The sequence below is a fragment of the Microcaecilia unicolor genome, chromosome 5 (genome assembly GCF_901765095.1).
Source record: "Microcaecilia unicolor chromosome 5, aMicUni1.1, whole genome shotgun sequence".
NCBI classification, from domain to species: domain Eukaryota; kingdom Metazoa; phylum Chordata; class Amphibia; order Gymnophiona; family Siphonopidae; genus Microcaecilia; species Microcaecilia unicolor.
In genome coordinates this window covers 225529620-225545449 of record NC_044035.1, presented here as the reverse complement: position 1 = coordinate 225545449, position 15830 = coordinate 225529620, and the positions used below count along the sequence as shown (strand labels likewise).

The 15830-nt window shown below is 46.3% G+C and overlaps 1 long non-coding RNA gene across 1 annotated transcript; it reads left to right on the top strand.

Annotated features, from left to right (window-relative positions):
• The first annotated feature begins 769 nt into the window (after positions 1–769).
• Positions 770–14171, top strand: LOC115470323. The gene is made up of 4 exons (XR_003942183.1): positions 770–780; positions 9282–9293; positions 9666–9670; positions 14098–14171. It is a non-coding gene; the product is annotated as an uncharacterized LOC115470323 (long non-coding RNA).
• The last annotated feature ends 1659 nt before the right edge of the window (positions 14172–15830 follow it).

The following is a 15830-nucleotide window of genomic DNA, read 5'->3' as shown; positions in this document are numbered from 1 at the left end:
GGTGCGGAGGGAGAGGTAGGAAGAGAACCAGGAAAGGACAGAGCCCTGGAATCCAAGTGAGGACAGGGTATCGAGAAGTATGCTGTGATCGACAGTGTCAAAAGCAGCGGTAAGATCAAGAAGAATGAGGATGGAATATTGACCTCTGGATTTAGCCAGTAATAGGCAGGCGCTCTACAGTCCATGCGGATTACTATTCGAGTGCTAGAGCTACTGGGGTTCGTGATCAATTATCCCAAGTCCCATCTTGTCCCGGTTCAAAAATTGGAGTTCTTTGGAGCTCTGTTGGACACACGGATGTCTCAAGCTTATCTTCCCCAGGCAAGGGCAGACAATCTCCTGGCCCTCGTGTCCATGGCTCGAGTGTCTCAACAGATCACAGCTCGGCAGATGTTGAGACTCTTAGGACACATTGAAGCATATTTTCAAAGTACTTAGCCTTCCAAAGTTCCATAGGTTTCTATGGAACTTTGGAAGGCTAAGTGCTTTGAAAATATGCCTCATGGCCTCCACAGTTCATGTAACTCCCATGGCACGTCTACATATGAGATCAGCTCAATGGACCCTAGCTTCCCAGTATTGTCAGGCCACAGGGGATCTAGAGGATGTGATCCATCTTTCCACCGACTTTTCCAGTTCCCTTCAGTGGTGGACCAGTCGATCCAATTTGACCTTGGGACGTCCTTTCCAAATTCCTCAACCACGAAAGGTTTTGACGACAGATGCATCCTTCCTAGAGTGGGGAGCTCATGTAGATGGGCTTCACACTCAAGGAGCTTGGTCTTTTCCAGAAAAGGGTCTTCAGATCAACCTCCTGGAATTACGAGCGATCTGGAATGCTCTAAAGGCTTTCAGAGATCGGCTGTCCAACCAAATCATTCTAATTCAGACAGACAATCAGGTTGCTATGTATTACACCAACAAGCAGGGGGGCACCAGATCTTGCCCTCTGTCTAAGAAAGCCGTCCAGATGTGGCTTTGGGCGCGCCGTCATGGCATGTTTCTCTAAGCCACATATCTGGCAGGCATAAACAACAGTCTGGCTGATAGGTTGAGCAGGACCATGCAACTTCACAAGTGGTTGCTAAACATGGGCGTAGTCCACAAGATCCTCTGAGCATGGGGCACCCCCTCGGTGGATCTTTTTGCCACTCAGATCAGTCACAAAGTCCCTCAATTCTGTTGCAGACTTCAGGCCCATGACAGACTACCATCAGATGCCTTTCTCCTGCATTGGGGGACAGGCCTTCTGTATGCGTATCCTCCCATACCTCTAGTAGAGAAGACTTTGCTGAAACTCAAGCAAGACTGCGGAACAATGATCCTGGTTGCTCCCTTCTGGCCTCGTCAGATCTGGTTCCCTCTTCTTCTGGAGTTGTCCTCTAAAGAACCGTGGAGAGTGGAGTGTTTTCCGACTCTCATCACCCAGAACGAGGGGTCGCTTCTACATCCCAACCTCCAGGCTCTCATGGCCTGGATGTTGAGAGCTTAGAAATTGCCTCTTTAGGTCTTTCAGAGGGTGTCGCCCGAGTCTTGCTTGCTTCCAGGAAAGATTCCACGAAAAAGAGTTATTCTTTCAAATGGAGGAGGTTTGCCATCTGGTGTGACAGCAAGGCCCTAGATCCTTTTTCTTGTCCTACAAGGACCCTGCTTGAATACCTTCTACGTACACTTATCAGAGTCTGATCTCAAGACCAACTGCGTAAGAGTTCACCTTAGTGCAATTAGTGCTTATCAACGTGTAGAGGGTAAGCCTATCTCTGGACAGCCTTTAGTTGTTCGCTTCATGAGAGGTTTGCTTTAGTCAAAGCCCCCTGTCAAACCTCCACCAGTGTCATGGGATCTCAACGTCGTTCTCACCCAGCAGATGAAAGCTTCTTTTGAGCTACTGAATTCCTGCCATCTGAAGTACTTGACCTGGAAGGTCATTTTCTTGGTGGCTGTTACTTCAGCTCATAGAGTCTGTGAGCTTCAGGCCCTGGTAGTGCATGCACCTTATATCAAGTTAATCATAACAGAGTAGTCCTCCGCACTCACCCTAAGTTCTTGCCGAAGGTGGTGTCGGAGTTCCATCTGAACCAGTCAATTGTCTTGCCAACATTTTTCCCCGTCCACATACCCACCCTGGTGAAGACAAGTTGCACACCTTGGACTGTAAGAGAGCATTGGCCTTTTACGTGGAGCGGACAAAGCCCTATAAACAGTCTGCCCAGTTGTTTGTTTCTTTTGATCCCAACAGGAGGGGAGTCGCCATCGGAAAACGCACAATCTCTAATTGGCTAGCGGATTGCATATCCTTTACTTATGCCCAAGCTAGGCTGACTGTAGAGGGTCATGTCACGGCTCATAATGTCAGAGCCATGGCTGTGTCAGTGGCTCACTTGAAGTCAGCTTCTATTGAAGAGATTTGCAAGGCTGCAACGTGGTCATCAGTCCACACATTCACATCTCACTACTGCCTTCAGCAGGATACCCGACGCGACAGTCAGTTTGGGCAGTCAGTGCTGCAGAATCTGTTTGGGGTTTAGAATTCAACTCCACCCTCCTAGGCCCATTTCTGTTCTGTTCCAGGCTGCACTCTCACTTAGTTTCTTTTTAGGTCAATCTAAGTTATGTCCTCGCCGTTGTGAGGCCCAATTGACCAATGTTCTTTGTTTTGAGTGAGCCTGGCAGCTAGGGATACCCCAAGTGTGAGAACAAGCAGCCTGCTTGTCCTCGGAGAAAGCGAAGATACTTATCTGTAGCAGGTATTCTCCGAGGACAGCAGGCTGATTGTTCTCACAAACCCGCCCTCCTCCCCTTTGGACATTCTTCTTCACTTGCTTTTGGACTACACTGAGGTCCTAACTCACGTGACGGGCGGGAAACCGGTCCTCGCATGCGCGGTGCACGCCGCTCACGCGCCAGAAGACTCTGGAAGATTTTTGAGATTTTGCTAGCAAAACTTCCGTTCCTGGGCCAACGTGGACGTCGACCCAAGTGTGAGATCAATCAGCCTGCTGTCCTCAGAGAATACCTGCTACAGGTAAGTATCTTTGCTATATATGTGATAGCCAGTCACCCAATCATGTGTAATCAGGAAGTGCGGCAGAAGTATTGGATGCTGGGGAGCTCCATATGGTATGCCTAACAGAATTTATGGCTAACTGAGTTCGATTCCCACTTCAGGCACAGGCAGCTCCTTGTGACTCTGGGCAAGTCACTTAACCCTCCATTGCCCCATGTAAGCCGCATTGAGGCTGCCATGAGTGGGAAAGCGCGGGGTACAAATGTAACAAAAAATTAAAAAAATTAAAAAATTGTAATGTTGTGTATTATGTATTATATAAGGTCTCCTGATGAAGTAATAAAAAGAAACACAACCTGTGTTGGGACCAGAAAAAAAGTTATGGGACCGGAAGATATATAATATATGGTGGATGAAATAGATGCCAAGCATTCCACAGTTTTTCTTTTTTCTTGTTTCTTCTTTGGACTAATGAGTTCTTCTCGAAACCCAACAAAGGATTTGAAAGCAAGCTAAAGGAAGTGCTCTGTTTATTATTATGGGACATCTCTGATTCAGGCGAATAGAACAGAAAGACAGTGAGTGTTGAAATGGTTCATCATTTTGGAAATCTGGAACACTGTGAGATGAGCTACAGCTGGTTTTCGTTTGAATGGTACTGGGGATGAGCGATTTGGGAAATATATAATAGGGAGAAACTGCTGTGAGAGTGTGGGGCAGAGAGTATTTTATTGTTAGATTAGTGTGGTTTTCATAATAAAAATTGTTAAATTAAATGCACACAATGATGTGGGTGTAGTATAGTCAAATATTAAGAAGAAATATTGTATTAGTCAAACAATAGTGGCAATGAATATTCATGAGACATTTGCATGCACTGCCTCTGAGGTTTGGGTACCACTGGCCTATTCCATAAGAAAACTTAGGTGTACATGTTATATATAATACTAGTGAAAACCCACATCAACGTGATGTAGGCATGAACATTTATGACATCTATGGCTTCTGTAAATGTTAGCAGTTACATGCAACATTTACATGTGTAACTTACAGTATTCTGTACGTAGCCCATGTAAATGTTGCCCCTGCTTATGACCAGTCCATGCTGTCCCCTGTGGACACATGGCAATGCCATTTTAGCATGTAATTACAGAATACCGCTTGGGTGTGCTACTGCCATTTATGCACAGAAGTGGACACTTACCTGTGTGGATGACAGTATTCTATCCATTTAAGCACTCAAAAGATGCATAAATTTAGGTGAGAGTGTTGCTGCCTAGGTGAACACTTGAACCCAGGGTTGCAAAAGCACAGGCAAATTAGGCACATCCCATGGGCCCAAATATGTAGGGGGCCCTGCAAGATGTGCTTAGGACTCAGGAGGTTAAGTGACTATTTTCTGGAGTTTTTCAGGACTGTACAGCTTATTGCACTAATCTCTGACTGGCTGGTGTGCCTATGGCAAAATGCCTAGGACTGCCCAATGGTAGGGGCCACCTGAAGCTGCTCCTGCCTGCAGGACTGGCATCCCTACTTTCCTCTCTCCATCTCCACTTCTCTCCCCCCCCCCCCCCCAACCGGCCCAATATTTCTGCAACCCCTCCCCCCGTCTTCTCCCTGGTGTTGTGGCAGGTGGGCGGCAGTGACAGAGGTAGCCCTGAAAACTGGCTGTCTCCCGCTGGTTGGGCCTTTCCTCTGCTGCATCCTGCCTCGCTGATGCAACTTCCTGTGGGCAGGACGCGGAAGAGGAAAGCCCCCCCCCCCCCCCCCCAACTGGATACAGCTAGTTTTCAGTGCTGCTTCTACTGTTGCTGGCCACCCACTTGATTATACATCAATCAATAGAGCTGAAAAGGGAATATTATGCACCATACCATCTTTTTTCATTGTTGCACTGCACGATGGCTCAAATACCCCATCATCTTGGGCATAGTGTGCTATTAAGCCCATTACGAGACGTGTGAAGAGCCCTCGTTGAGAAAATGGGGGAGAACCCATATATTTCAGATCAACTAAACATTCGGGGGAATGGAGCATTTAGCCCGGGCTGGGATAACCTCCTGTTTAGGCTGTGGGAACAGAAGGGGATTTCCCTTTTGGAACATGTGTTAGGGAGAGAGGGTGAATTGCTTTCTTAGAGTCTCTGAAGGGTCAGACTAGCCATTCCTGCAGTGTCCATTTTGCTTATGCACAACATAAGTATTATGTGATGTCCCTGGACAGATCAAAGTTAAGGTTAAAGGTGGGTACCTTAGTCCGGAATTTTTTATGGAAGTTTCAGATCAGGGCCTTTCTGTATCGAGACTTTACAAGGCCCTGGCAAAACTCCATTCAGGTTAAGATTTTACTGATTTAAAGGCTAGATGGGAGTTAGATTCGGGAGTCTATTTGGGGAATTGGGATATGTTGGCTACTCTTAGGGGTTTCTTCAATCTGACTACTGAAGTGAGACTTAGGGAATGTGGGTATAGAGTGATCCTGAGAGTGTATATGCCCAAAGTGCAATTAGCTCATATGGGAAGCAACAGAGATTCCACGTGTTCCAAGTGTGGTCATCACAGACATACCTTTTTTCATGCAATCTGGGCGTGTCCTAAGGTTAAAAAATTTTGGGAACAGGTTAGGAGATTCTTGATACGTTTGTTTGACCAAGAAGTAAAGGGGTTCCTAGAGCAGCTGCTGCTGGATGTGCCTGAAGTGTCCCGGCCCTTGTCGAGACATGCTTGCTTGTTAAGCAGGAAGGTATGTTTGGTGGCTCGGAAAACCATTTTACAATATTGGATGATACCGGATCCTCCGGCGTTTTGGCATTGGAGGAATCAGGTGCATCTCTTGGCTACATGGGAGGCAAGAGAGGCAAAGGGCACTATCCATCGCAAAAAGCACTTTTTACTTGTCTGGGACCCGTATTTGAACTTACTGAACCCCCGAGGCCGCAGTCTCATAGTCAATAATTTATATAGCATCTAGGTTGTGTCTGCTCCGTTCGATATTAATTACACTCAGCTTCTTTGGGGAGTGGGGGAAGGAGGGAAGTTGGATTATTGTGTGAGGGCTGGATTTCACTTTTATAAGAGGTAGGGGGTAGAGGGGTGAGATGGGGGGGTCTTTAGGTTTGGTTTGGGGAGGGAGGTGGGTTGGAGGTTTCTGTTAGTGAATGAATTAGATTTGTTGGGTTTGGGGAAGTTTGGAAGAGGGTACTATGTTGTACAAGGCTATCCGAGGTGATGCACATTTTTTTTTTTTATAAAGTATGGTTTCTGAATGCCTGTACTTTCCTGTTGCTGAGAATTAGGTGAGGCTGGGTTAAGGGTGGTTTGGAGGGCAGGAATGTTAAAGCAAGATGATCTTCTTAGAGATATTTGGTGATTAGGGGTTGTTATCTATGATGCAGTTAATAAAGAATCCACAAAGCGTGGAGAACTCAAAGAAGACCCACGGATACTTTGTAAAACAAACAAAAAAGTGGGCACAAAACCACAAAACCAGGAGTCCCAGAGACTGGATCACAGTAAAGCTAAAACCAAATTTTATTAATTAGTATATTTGACTCGTATATTTGATGCATCATATATACACAAATGAATATGCTAATATGGAGGAAGGAAGGAAGGAAGGGAGAAAGCTGGCTTTTTTGGGATTAACTGTAATGGTTATTCCCAAAAAAGCCAGCTCTTTCTCCCTTCCTTCCTTCCTTCCTTCTTTCTTTCCTCCTTATCCAGCACTCCCTCTTCTTCTCCAGTAATATTTCCCCACCCCTTTCCCATGCCATGCCAGTGTTGACCTTAGAAATGCATAGGCTCTGTATGTAGATCCTTCAAGAGGTAGTGTGTCATGATTTACGCTCTAAAACCCTTTCTGATGTTTTGGTGCCACCTCAGTAAGGCCAATACATAATCTCTCCACTGCAAAACGCTATACACAAACTTGTGCAAAAACACACTCATAACCTTACCAAACCATAACAGCACTAATTCCAAACACAGGACAAGCTACAACCTTATACATGGAAAGGCAGCACTGTAATTACACTGGGCTCTAAAACACCAGTACACTACCTCGTGAAAAAAACAAAACAAAAAGGGCTGCAAATACTACACACTAGCAGAATACTGCACCTTGATCACACAGAATTCAAAAATGCGTGGGATAAACATAAAGGAATCCTGTTCAGAAGGAATGGATCCTCAGAAGCTTAGCGGAGATTGGATGGCAGAGCCGGTGGTGGGAGGCGGGGCTAGTGGTTGGGAGGCAGGGCTACTGCTGGGCAGACTTCTACGGTCTGTGCCCTGAAAATTGCAGATACAAATCAAGGTCAGGTATACATAATAAAGTAGCGCATATGAGTTTATCTTGTTGGGCAGACTGGATGGACCGTACAGGTCTTTCTCTGCTGTCATCTACTATGTTACTATCCAGCTTATTTTTGAAAGAGAAGGCCGACCATCTTCCGACACAAATCGGGAGATGGCCGGCCATCTCTCAAGGCCGGTGAAATCGGCATAATCGGAAGCCAATTTTGGCTGGCCTCAACTGCAGTCCGTTACGGAGCTGGCCAAACTTCAAGGGGGCATGTCAGAAGGGTAGCGAAGGCGGGACAGGGGCATGCCGGGGCATTTTTAAGAGATGGGCGCCCTCGGCCGATAATGGAAAAAAGAAACGTGTCCCTGGTGAGAATTTGGTCCACTTTATTTGGTCCCTTTTTTTTCAGGTCAAAGTCCCAAAAAAGTGCCCGAACTGACCAGATGACCACCAGAGGGAATCGGGGATCACCTCCCCTGACTTCCTCAGTGGTCACTAACCCCCTCCCACCCTCAAAAAAAACAACTTTAAAAACTTTTTTAGCCAGCCTCTATGCCAGCCTCAAATGTCATACTCAGGTCCATCGCAGCAGTATACAGGTCCCTGGAGCAGTTTTAGTGGGTGCAGTGGACTTCAGGCAGGCAGACCCAGGCCCATTCCCCCCTACCTGTTACACTTGTGATGGAAAATGGGAGCCCTTCAAAACCCACCCGCAACCCACTGTACCCACATGTAGGTGCCCCCCTTCACCCCTTAGGGCTATGGTAGTGGTGTATAGTTGTGGGGAGTGGGTTTTGGGGGTGCTCAGCACCCAAGGTAAGGGAGCTATGCACCTGGGACCAATTTGCGAAGTCCACTGTAGTGCCCCCTAGGGTGCCCGGTTGTTGCCCTGGCATGTGAGGGGGACCAGTGCACTATGAATCCTGGCCCCTCCCACGACCAAATGCCTTGATTTGTTTGTTTTTGAGATGGCCGGCTTCGGTTTCCATTATGGGTGAAAACCGAAGCTGGCCATCTCAACATTTATGTCGAGATTTGGCCGGCCCCAACCGTATTATCGAAAAAAAGATGGCCGGCCATCTTTTTCAAAAATACGGTTGGCTCCGCCCCTTCGTGGCGCCATCCTCGGAGATGGGCGTCCTTAGAGATGGGCGTCCCCGGTCGAAAATGCCCCTCCACATTACATGAAAAACACATGACACAAGGAACTAGAAATCAAAAAATATGAAGGCAAAATACTGAACTGGAAAGTTACCTCAAGAAGTCAGACTCGGCATGCAGCAATACTAGAGAAATTGAAACTTACATGCAAAATATCACAGATGCACATTTCCAAAAGCTGACATATTCCAATTAATACATTCTGAATAAAATACTTTTTTCTACCTTTGTTGTCTGATCATTTAGTTTTTCTATTCGCTTTGGTCCCAGTGTCTTCTGTTTTATGCAGTGTCTTCTTTCCATTTGATATTTTTTCGCTCATGTTCACCATCCTCCTGTGTCCTTATGCGTCCCTGTCTACCATCTGTAGCCCTGTCCCTATCCTTCCTCCAGTTTCAGCATCTGCTCTCAAAGTGTTCCAATCCAGCTCTTAAATTCAGCAGTTTTCCCTCCATCCATATCCAGCATTTCTGCACAACAGGAGATAGATTGGCCTTGAAGGGGGAGACAAACCAATTGTGTTTGAAATTTTTCCAGGTTATTGGACCCCTGCACACTAAAGTAAATTCTGACTTTAAAATAAAGTCCAAACTTCTCAACTTTCAGGCTAGAGGTTATTGGACCCCTGCACACTAAAGTAAATTCTGACTTTAAAATAAAGTCCAAACTTCTCAACTTTCAGGCTAGAGGTGAGATACCAGATTCTTCTCTTAAATTTAATGCTTATTGCTTAATTAATTAATTAATTAGCCCTGTGAAACCTTTTCTTTCTTTCTATCTTGTCCTGCCAAGCTCTGATTGATAGGAAGAGAGAGGAGAGGCTGTTAAAACAGCATTGAATTCATTTGAGACTCAAAAGTAACATTTTACACAGCTGTAATTATTGGGAATATTTAGATTAAAAAGTTATATTCTTAGCCAATTTTAAAGGTTAATTCAATTGGAAATTCTTTGGTCCTGGTCCCACCCAGCTAGAGAATTCCCTTGATAAAACAGCAGTTAGCTGACACTTGGGGACTTATTGTGAGACTAAAAGATACAACAAAACGCTATGTAGAAAATGATGAAGAAAAAGCCAATTTGCTAAATAGATACTTTTGCTCTGTTTTCACAGAAGAAAATCCTGGAGAAGGACTGCTAGGGACTGGCAAAAGTACACCTGAGAATGGAGCGGATAGAGCACCGTTCACGGAAGAGAGTGTTTATCAACAACTTGGAAAGCTAAAGGTGGACAAAGCCATGGGACCGGACGGGATCCACCCCAGGATATTGAGGGAGCTCAGAGAGGTTCTGGCGGGTCCTCTTAAAGATTTGTTTAATAAATCCTTGGAGACAGGAGAGGTTCCGAGGGACTGGAGAACGGCGGAGGTGATCCCTCTTCACAAAAGTGGTGATAGGGAAGAGGCTGGAAACTACAGGCCGGTAAGCCTCACTTCGGTTATTGGTAAAGTAATGGAAACGATGCTGAAGGAAAGGATAGTGAATTTCCTGGAAGCAAATAAGTTGCAAGATCCGAGACAACATGGTTTCACCAAAGGGAAATCGTGCCAAACGAATCTCATTGAATTCTTTGACTGGGTGACGGGAGAATTAAATTAAGGACGTGCTATGGACGTAATCTATTTAGATTTCAGCAAAGCTTTCGACACGGTTCCCCACAGGAGGCTCTTGAATAAACTAGATGGGCTGAAGATAGGACCCGAAGTGGTGAACTGGATTAGGAACTGGTTGACAGGCAGATGCCAGAGGGTGGTGGTGAATGGAGTTTGCTCGGAGGAGGGAAAGGTGGGTAGTGGAGTGCCTCAGGGATCGGTGCTGGGGCCGATTCTGTTCAATATATTTGTGAGTGACATTGCCGAAGGGTTACGAGGTAAAGTTTGCCTTTTTGCGGATGACACCAAGATTTGCAACAGAGTGGACACCCCGGAGGGAGTGGAAAACATGAAAAAAGATCTGAAGAAGCTAGAAGAATGGTCTAACGTTTGGCAATTAAAATTCAATGCGAAGAAATGCAAAGTGATGCACTTAGGGAGTAGAAATCCAAGGGAGACGTATGTGTTAGGTGGGGAGAGTCTGATTGGCACGGACGGGGAGAGGGATCTTGGGGTGATAGTATCCGAGGACCTGAAGGCGACCTGAAGGCGACGAAACAGTGTGACAAGGCGGTGGCCGTAGCTAGAAGATTGCTAGGCTGTATAGGGAGAGGTGTGACCAGCAGAAGAAGGGAGGTTTTAATGCCCCTGTAAAAGACGTTGGTGAGGCCCCACCTGGAGTACTGTGTTCAGTTTTGGAGGCCATACCTTGCGAAGGATGTCAAAAAAATGGAAGCGGTGCAAAGAAAAGCTACGAGGATGGTATGGGATTTGCGTTCCAAAACGTATGAAGAGAGACTTGCTGACCTGAACATGTATACCCTGGAGGAAAGGAGGAACAGGGGTGATATGATACAGACGTTCAAATATTTGAAAGGTATTAATCCGCAAACGAATCTTTTCCGGAGATGGGAAGGCGGTAGAACGAGAGGACATGAAATGAGATTGAAGGGGGGCAGACTCAGGAAAGATGTCAGGAAGTATTTTTTCACGGAGAGGGTGGTGGATGCTTGGAATGCCCTCCCGCGGGAGGTGGTGGCAATGAAAACGGTAACGGAATTCAAACATGCGTGGGATGTGCATAAAGGAATCCTGTGTAGAAGGAATGGATCCTCAGAAGCTTAGCTACAATTGGGTGGCAGAGCAGGTGGGGGGAAGAGGGGTTGGTGGTTGGGAGGCGAGGATAAGTACATAAGTACATAAGTACATAAGTAGTGCCATACTGGGAAAGACCAAAGGTCCATCTAGCCCAGCATCCTGTCACCAACAGTGGCCAATCCAGGTCAAGGGCACCTGGCACGCTCCCCAAACGTAAAAACATTCCAGACAAGTTATACCTAAAAATGCGGAATTTTTCCAAGTCCATTTAATAGCGGTCTATGGACTTGTCCTTTAGGAATCTATCTAACCCCTTTTTAAACTCCGTCAAGCTAACCGCCCGTACCACGTTCTCCGGCAACGAATTCCAGAGTCTAATTACACGTTGGGTGAAGAAAAATTTTCTCCGATTCGTTTTAAATTTACCACACTGTAGCTTCAACTCATGCCCTCTAGTCCTAGTATTTTTGGATAGCGTGAACAGTCGCTTCACATCCACCCGATCCATTCCACTCATTATTTTATACACTTCTATCATATCTCCCCTCAGCCGTCTCTTCTCCAAGAGCCAGAGCCGGTGATGGAAGGCGGGACATGTGGTTGGGAGGCAGGAAAAACTGCTGGGCAGACTTATACGGTCTGTGCCCTGAGAAAGACAGGTACAAATCAAGGTAAGGTATACACATGAGTTTATCTTGGGCAGACTGGATGGACCGTGCAGGTCTTTTTCTGCCGTCATCTACTATGTTACTATGTTACTATTTCTCCTCACTCCCCTCCCCTCCATCCATTTGCATGTACATCCTCTGTCTTCCCTCCCCTCCATTCATGTCCAGCATTTCTCCTCTCTCCCTTCTCCTCCATCCATGTGCATCTCCTTCATTTGCCTTTCCTTCCCTCCATCCATGTCCAGCATTTCTCCTCTCTTCCCTCCCCTCCATCCATGTGCATCTCCTTCCTGTCTTCCCTCCCTTCCATCCATCCATCCATCCATCCATCCATCCATGTCTAGCAACTCTCCATTCTCCCCTGCCCTCTCTTTCATCCATCCATATCCAGCAAATTTCCTCTCTCCCCTGCCCCCTCCATCCATCCATGTCCAGCGATTTCTCTTCTCTCCCTTGCTCTCCTCTCTATCCATTCATGTCCAGCAACTCCATTCTCTCCTGCCCTCTCCTTCATCCATCCATATCCAGCAAATTTCCTCTCTCCCCTGCCTCCTCCATCCATCCATGTCCAGCAATTCTCCTCTCTCCCCTGCCCTCCTCTCCATATCCAGCGATTTCTATTCTCTCCCCCTGCCCTCTCCTCCCATTCATGTCCAGTGATTTCTCTTCTCTCCCCTGCCCTCTCCTCCCATCCATGTCCAGCGATTCTCCTCTGCCCTCCCCCATCCATGTCCAACAATTCTGCTTTGACCCCTCCCCTCCCATCCATGTCAAGTGACTTCCCCAGTTCCCCCTTTTCAGCCCCTGAGTTCAGTTCCAACCCAGCTCCTCCTTCCCACCTTCAGCTCCCCGACAGCCCTCCTCTCCGTTCCTGCCGCACTGTGATTCAACCTTTTAATTTAAGTCGCAGCGAAGGCACTGGAAACAGCATAGCGGGCTCGCCTCCAGCCTTTCCCTTCCCTCTCAGTGTCCCGCCATCGTGGAAACAGGAAATACATCATCAGAGGAAGGCGGGATACTGAGAGGGAAGGGAAAGGCTGGAGGTGAGCCTGCTGTGCTGTTTGCAGTGCTGTCGCTGCAACTTAAAATAAAAGGTTGAATCGCAGAGTGGCAGGAACGGAGAGGAGGGCTGTCGGGGAGCTGAGAGAGGGGAAGGAGGGGCCGAGAGCTGCTTGCAGCCAGGTTGTGCTGGCCCTGCGTTTGGGGGGGGGCAATGCTCCCCCTTGCCCCCCCCCCCCCCCCATGCCCTGGCTTTAAAGTCCTTAGCCATATATGGGCAGCCATCTTCCTCGCAGTGTTACATCTTTTTACAAAATGATAAAGGGGCTGGAACTCCTCTCATATGAGTTAAGACAAAACAGGTTAGGGCTCTTCAGTTTGGAAAAGAGACGGCTGAGGGGGAATACGATTGAGGTCTATAAAATCTAGAGTGGTGTAGAATGGGCAGAAGTGAATTGAGTTTTCACTCTTTCAAAAAGTACAAAGACCAGGGGATACTCAATGAAATTACATGGCAATACTTTTAAAACAAATAGGAGGAAATATTTTTTCATTCAAAGAATAGTTAAGCTCTGAAACTCGCTGCCAGAAGATGTGGTAACAGCTTTTAGCATATCTGGGTTTAAAAAATGTTTGGACAAGTTCCTGGAGGAAAATTGCAAAGCCTGTTATTGAGATGGACATGGGGGAAGCCACTGCTTGCCTTGAGATTGGTAGTATGGAATGTTGCTACTAATTGGGTTTCTGCCAGGTACTTGTGACCTGGATTAGCCACTGTTGGAAGCAGGATACTGGGCTAGATGGACCATTGGTCTGACCCAGTATGGCTATTCTTATGTTCTTAGGTTCCTATAGTCCCTTTGCTCTTAGGCCTCACCTACTTTCAGGGCCTTAGGCTTTTCCTCAGTTTCCTGGTGTAGCATTCACTTTGGGGTCTTATTTGCCCCAGGTTGGGAAGCCAGTTTAATCCTCCTGGATATCCATGTCCACAGCTTCTTGGTCCAGCTTTCACTTTGGGGTCCTCTTTGCCTCAGGTTGGGCAGCCCACTTACTTCTGCTGGTCATCTGTGAGAGAGTTCCTTTCACTCACTGGAATGGGGCTTTTTCCTCTGGTTCCTCCTCCTTCTCTCTCCACCCCTTAGTTCCCTCCTTTCTACTGTAGGAGTTCTCAAACACTCCTCTTTTGGAACCCCTTCCTTCCCTTTATTGGCAGATAGGGGTTTAGGGAAATTAGAAGTTTCTCCCTTTAGGTGACTTCCCTGTTTCCTAGGGCAATGTTTCCCAACTCGGTCCTGGAATACCACCTTGCCAGTCAGGTTTTCAGGATATCCACAATGAATATACAGGAGATTGATTTGCATTCAATGGAGACAATAAATGCAAATCAATCTCATGCATGTTCATTCTGGATATCCTGAAAATCTGACTGGCAAAAGGGTACTCCAGGACTGACATGGGACACACTGTCCTAGGCAACATTAAACCCCTGCCAATCCTTGGGATTATGCACTGGGTTTTCTTCCCCTCCCTAGCTCTAAGTCCCTCCTAAGGCTCCTTTATACAACCCAAGTGGGGAGAAGTGAAATGGGTAAACTTTGACTGCTCATCCCAGCACCACAGTGAACATGTCAGAATATGTACAAGGAGAGTATGTGTATGCAAACACAGGGCATGTGTCTTTGGCCCTTATTTTAGAAGTTTTCCAACATTTAAATGGTAGTATTTAAACACCTTGAGAAGCTCAGATGTTTAAATTCCATTTTAGAATAAGGGCCTTTCAGATGTCAGGAAGACAAGTGCAGCCAGATGGCATGGGAGTGTGGGGACAGCAGGGAGAGGGTGTGGTCTGGATGGGATGACAATACAGATGAACATTCTCTATTTGTGTGCCAGAAGAAAGATGGGGTAGTAATGTGTTTTGGGCCACAGACAAGATAAACAGAAATCCCTTTTGGTTTATAGCACTTATGGGATGACCCTCAACCTCCACTGCATGCAAGTCTATCTCATGAATATTCATTGTGGATATCTTGAAAACCTGACTAGCTGGGGTGCCTCCAGGATCAGGTTTGGGAACCCGTTCTAGTACCTTAATAGAGCCACAAGAGGTCTCTGCTATCCTTATGGAGCAGAACCCAAGAGGTCTAGGGACTGTTTACCAGTGAAATAGAATATTACTTAGGGCTACCAAACAGGAGGAGCAACTATAGCAAGGAAAGAGGACATAATGGCCACATCACTTCCGGAGCCTACAACCACATAACCTCCAGAGCCCAATAAATCTGAAACCAGAGAGCCCAAAGAAACAACAACAAATGAAATGCAAATATCACCAACACCACACCCGAATTAGAATACTAAAAAAGTACCATTGAGGCTTACAGACTATCTGCCTGACATTTAAAACCATTTCAGGTATACATATGTTATACCACCTTGTATCACCTCATAACTTGTGTAATGAGTTTATCTCTTTGGGCAGACTGGATGGACTGTACAGGTCTTTATCTTCCATCATCTACTATATTATTATGTTTATATTTAATTGGCCAGAAATGGATCCTGGCCAGTTAAATGGCCCTTAACTGGCTATCCAGGAGTATTCACTTGGAGATAGCTGGTTATCTCCCACTGAATTTTGCCAGTTAATGCTTAGTGGATAGCCAGTTATATTGTGTGATATAACTGGCTATCCGTTAGCTACATTTGGCGGTCAAATTAGGCCACCGAAATAGCTGGAATATCTTTGGCCAGTTTAAACTTAACTGGCCAGCGCTGAATATTGACTTGGCCAGTTAAATTTATACTGGCCAAAAAAACACCCGGATATTCAATGCCAGTCACTGGAAATGGCCTGGCATTGAATATCCAGGCTCAGCACCGACTGTGGGAGGCAGCACGACTTCTTCCGCAGTCTGAATATCAGCCCCTATGTGTGCTAAAAGGTCTTGGTAGACATGTGTTTAGATTTGTCAGTTCTGACAGAGGATTCTAATAAGTTGT